A 5,853-nucleotide genomic window follows, 5' to 3' on the forward strand; every position below is an offset into this window, starting at 1 on the left:
ATATATATATAAATGTATATATATGAATATATATGTATATATATGCATACATATATAAATGTATGTATACATATATGTGTGTATATATATATACACATACATATATATATATCTGCCCAACAAGTTCCCTTCCCTTTGTCCACTGCCTTGACAGCAGATGTATCAAGACAGGGGAATTGCAACAGAGAAAGAGTAATTCTTGCAGAACCAGCTGGGCAGGAGACTGGAGTTTTATTATTGCTTAAATCAGTCTCCAGGAGCAGTTGGGGATCAGAGTTTTTAAGGATAATATGGCTGGTAGGGGCTTAGGAAGTGGGGAGTGCTGATTGGTCAGACCGGAGATGGAGGGGGTGGAAGTGAGGCTTTCTTGCTGTCTTCTGTTCCAGGATGGGATTGCAGAACTGGTTGAGTGGCATTACCTGTTTGGGTGGTGTTGATGGCAGGAGTGGCCCATCTGGAGAGGCTGCTGCCAAGATGCCAGCTGCAGCAGGGGTGGCACCATGGGGCTGCACGCTCTGTGGAGCAGGTGAGAGCGGGGAACAGGTAGGAGCTCTGTCCCTTCTGAGTTGGTGTGGAGGGAGCCCTGCACTCCCAGGTGCAATGGCAGCTGCCCAGCCACGGCTGTGGACCCGGGCATCCCTGACCTCTCTGGGGCACGGGAAGCCTATATTGGACCAAATATCATGTTATATCTTGTGTATTTATTTTTTAATCCATACAAATACAAGCTAGATTTTCTTACTGCTTTAGTTGCTTTGCCTGTTTATTAATCTCATTATGTAGTACATATTTTGGAAGTTGCCTTAATAGTTTTTAGAGGAAAACAGAATAAAAATAAATATGTAAAATATGACAGTTTTTCTTATATGTATATGTTATGGTATAAAAGAGCACTAAATAAAATGCTCAGTATAGTGGCTAGGGAGATAATTATAGTTAGGATCTTGGGCCAGGAGGGGTGGCTCACTCCTGTAATCTCAGCACTGTGCGAGACCAAGCTGGGTGGATCACCTAAGGTCAGGAGTTCGAGACCAGCCTGGCCAACATAGTGAAACTCTGTCTCCACTAAAAATACAAAAATTAGCCAGGTGTGGTGGCAGATGCCTGTAATCCCAGCTACTCAGGAGGCTGAGGTAGGAGAATCACTTGAACCTGGCAGGAGGTTGCGGTGAGCAGAGACCATGCTACTGCACTCCAGCCTGTGTGACAGAGTGAGACTCTGTCGAGAGAGAGAGAGAGAGAGAGAGAGGAAAGATTTTTGAAGAAATTGAGATATATAAAAATATATTTCAGAAAAGGATGCAGCAAATCTCTTTTGAAAATGCAAGGGCAGAGGTATATCTGGCAGAAGTAATGACATGAGACATTTACTACAATATCGTTTCTACTTATGTTCCTATAGTTTACTAAAGGCAATTATTGTTTCATTGGAAATGTAATTAATGAAATTTATCCTCAGTATCATAGATTGGGAGCCTTGAGGCTGGCTCTGGGCTGATTGTGGTTGGACTCACTCAGTAACTGGCTTGGCTGGTCTCTTTTAAATAACTGCTGCTAGCTACTGCCAGGAGTTGCAGGATGCGAGGAAGGGGCACTGACTGGCACAGCTGATCCATTAATAGTCGTTTAATAGCACTGCAGTTGCTTGTGATGCATGCCTGTGATTCTAAGTTTGTAGTCTTTCTTTTGTGAGGTGTCTCCATCTCAGCTCACTGCAATCTCCACCTCCTGGGTTCAAGCAATTCTCCTGCCTCAGCCTCCTGGGTAGCTGGGATTTTAGGCATGAGCCACCATGCCCAGCTAATTTTTGTATTTTTAGTAGAGACGGCGTTTCACCATGTTGGCCAGGATGGTCTCCATCTCCTGATTCTCCCACCTCAGCCTTCCAAAGTGCTGGGATTACAGGAGTGAGCCAACATGCCCGGCCTGATAGACGTTTTTGACAGAGCAGGAGCATCACCATCATGGAGAAGCACTGCCATTCTAAAGTTCCTCTTCATCAAAAACCGCTTAAATCCAAAGGGCATCAGCCTAGTAGCTAAGGTCAGCATGACCATAAACCGCAAATGACATCTCCAACCAGAGACATTCCAACCCTAAGATAAATCCCTCCATGACCAGAGACACGCCAGCCCCCAGACAAATTCCCCTCCAGCTGGAGAGATGCCAGTCCCAAGATAACCTCCCATTTGACCAGAGACATTTCAATCTGCCATAAACTTCTCCCCCACACAGAAACATTCCAAGCCTGTGATAAGCTTTTTCACCAATAAATACTCTTAATCTGTTCCTGACTGAAATTGGCCAGAAGCGACTCTCAGGTTTATTCTCCAAAATAAACCTGCCTCTGTTGAGCCGCTTTTTGTGTTTCTTTCCTCTTTCTTTAACTCTTACTGTTTTGATCTATCACAATGTCTTCTTCCCACCTGACTCCATGTATTTGCAGAAAAACCTAGGCCACTTGCCTGTAGAATTTCTCACTTTTTGTGTTTGGCTTAGCGCATCCTTATGATATAATTTAACATGTATTTCAATTAAAATGATAGAACAAGAGGTATGATCAGATTTAAGTTCTTTTACATTCATATCTTTTTGGCAAGAATACTTCAAAGGTGGTGCAGTGTACTTCCTACTGAATCATATTCAGAGGCATGTAACGTTGGATTTTCTTTCTTATTTGACTTCTTAATTTTGGTTTTTCTGCTACATAAAAATTAGTATTTTATCATGGTCTGTGATTACTTATCATTTAAGAGTTTATGGGAATGTAAGTTTCCTGCTCCTGCTTTGCTGTCTACCATGCATAAAAGCTCCCTGTAGACTCCCCAGAAGCAGACGCTGCCATGCTTCCTATACAGCCTGCAGAGCCTTACTGAAATTATGAGACTATCATTCAAACAGAAGCACTATAGTTCTTCAGAACCATTATGATCTCAACATGAAAGAAGAATGATCGAAGGGTTCCAAGCTGTGACTTACCTTAACATGTTCTTTAAGTACCGTGGCATGGATTAAAAGAAAATTTTAGGTTGGGTACAGTGGCTCACACCTGTAATCCCAGCACTTTGGGAGGCCGAGGTGGGTGGATCACAAGGTCAAGAGATTGAGACCATCCTGGCCAATATGGTGAAACCCCGTCTCTACTAAAAATACAGAAATTAGCTGGGCATTATGGTGCATGCATGTAGTTCCAGCTACTTGAGAGGCTGAGGCAGGAGAATTGCTTGGACCAAGGAGGTGGAGGCTGCAGTGAGCCGAGAATTTGCCACTGCACCCCAGCCTGGCGCCTGGTGACAGAGTGAGACTCTGTCTCAAAAAAAAAAGGAAATTTGATGAGTGGCATCCACCTAACCAGTTTGCTAGGGAAACTATGTGAAATTATTTAAAAGCATGAGGGGATCTAACAGTACTTATTCTTCATGCAAAAATTTCACAAGTCATATGGAAATGAAAAAAGGTTTTTTCCCCTTCTCCTTCTGTATATCTCATGGGCAACAGATGAAAGAATAAAAAGGAAGAAATGGAACGTGATGATTGTTCTGAACAAGAGTCTCAACACAGTGCATTTATTGAGATAGGAATAGTGACCAAGAAATGCAGCAGCTAAACTTGGAAGGAGAGAACTATTGCACAGCCAAAACACGGTACATCTCTGAATCAGACAAGTGAAAGCACTTCTTGTTTTCTGTAATAATGTTCTATGGCAAGAGTGGTGACAATGGTGTGTTCCTCAGCAAGCAGATAAAATTCATCTCTAAACCTTCCAAAAAAAAAGCAGTAATTGAAAAATGCTAACTTATGCATTGCCTCAGGAACAAAGGTGGCTTTTCTTTCTGAGACGGAGTCTTGCTCTGTTGCAAGGCTGGAGTGCAGTGGCACAATCTCAGCTCACTGCAACCTCTGTTTCCTGGGTTCAAGCAATTCCCCTGCCTCTGCCTCCTGAGTAGCTGGGACTACAGGCGCCTGCCAAGGTGGCTCTGTTTAATCGACTACAATCCCAGACAGTTAGTACCAGATACTTGCATGTGGAAGGAGGTAATTTTCATGCCAGTTCACAGCAATGGGGAGCATTTTACATTCATTTCTTGGATGATGATGAATCAGAAGGAGAAGAATTCACAGCCTGAGATGGCTACATCCATTATGGACAAACAGTCAAACTTGTGTGTTCAGTTACTGGCATGGCACTCCCAAGATTGATAGTTAGGAAAGTTGATAGGCAGAACGCATTATTGGATGCAGATGATCCTGTGTCACAACTCCATAAACATGTATTTTACCTTAGGGATACAGAAAGAATGTGCTTGTGCCTTTCTCAAGAAAGAATAATTCAATTTCAGGCTACTCCATGCCCAAAAGAACCAAGTAAAGATGATAATTTATGGCACTTCGTGGACAATCATTAGCACACATAAGGCAGAGTATATATTTCACAAAAGAATGGACCCTGTCCTTGCCCTGGTCGTGCCTATGCCTGTCGTAGACAGCCTTCAGTTGAATGGTGGTGGAGACATAGCAATGCTTGAATTTACAGGACAGAATTTCCCTCCAAATTCATGAGTGTGGTTTGGGGATGTAGAAGCTGAAACGATGTACAGGTGTGGAGAGAGTATGCTGTGTCCTTCCAGACATTTCTGTATCCCGAGAAGGCTGGAGATGGGTCCAGCAACCAGTCCAGCTTGTGGTAACTTTGGTCCAAAATGATGGAATCATTTATTCTGCCATCCTTACCTTTGCCTACACAGCAGAACGAAGGCTGCAGCCACATTACAGTGCAGCAGGAGCAATCCTTCCAGCCAGTTCAAGCCAGGTGCCCCCTCATGAATCAAACTCAAACAGTGTGGGAAGTTATACAAACACCAGCACAAATTCAACCAGTGTCACATCATCCACAACAACAGCGTCACCCTATCATCTTTTTGTTAGCACTTAAACGGACTTGAGTGTGGCAAACTGTTGACAAAAAAGGAGAAAAAAAATGAACAATCTTTTGTGGTTTCTTGGGAAAACTTTTCATACCAGATGATACCATTCAAAATACTATTCAAAGACTCTGCTTTCTATCTGTAGAGCTGATTTGAAATGCAGAAGCCATAGTAAAGCAAAACAAAAAAAAATTCAAAATGTAGAAACTATTGGAAATGAAATTTTTCAGCTGTTTTGTTGGTTATTGGTTTGTTTTTGTTTAAATGGGCAATAAGTCAATAATGTGGCTGGAATACAAGTAGAACAAACTAGAAGGCACAAATCTAACATAGTTTTTATGGACCGAGGAACTTATATATTGTATAAAAAAACTGGAATAAGCTTTCATAAAAGGTACATTTTCACCCTACCTTTTTTATATCACAGTATTATAGTATGCCTCATTACTTAATAGGTTGTTCTCTTCCTTACTCACGTTTGAGCTTTTGCTCTAAAATGCATTCAGGTTCCAAGACTGACCACACTTATTAATCTCACCATCATACTCTTCCAGGTTTATTTTGGTCTAAGCCTGGAACTTACGCTCTCATGACTCTATGCCATTTCTAAACACACACGTAGAAGCTGAGTCTCTGATCCTGTATGCTTTTATTCATTCCATTGAATTTATCACATAGATTGGGAAGGTAAGCTAAAGGCTTTAAAAATGCCCTTTATGTTTTGAGTGACTTCAGAGGTGAACACTAATATAATATCTAATTTGCTGCTCACTTCCTTTAAACTGTGGCAATTAAAGGCATCCTTATACACGAATTAATCATGAAATGTTTATCACTCTTACTGCACAGACTTATCTGCAGTCATAACTGGTTCGCTTTTTGTTTTTGTTTTTAATGAAACTGGTACCATCTGTGCTTTCACAGAAAA

The 5,853-nt window shown here is 41.7% G+C and overlaps 1 pseudogene; it reads left to right on the forward strand.

Moving 5' to 3' along the window:
* Nucleotides 1-3,487: 3,487 nt before the first annotated feature.
* Nucleotides 3,488-4,933, forward strand: LOC100413079 (recombining binding protein suppressor of hairless pseudogene; annotated as a pseudogene).
* The last annotated feature ends 920 nt before the right edge of the window (nt 4,934-5,853 follow it).

This window comes from Callithrix jacchus, chromosome 1, assembly GCF_049354715.1.
Source record: "Callithrix jacchus isolate 240 chromosome 1, calJac240_pri, whole genome shotgun sequence".
Taxonomy (NCBI): Eukaryota; Metazoa; Chordata; class Mammalia; order Primates; family Cebidae; genus Callithrix; species Callithrix jacchus.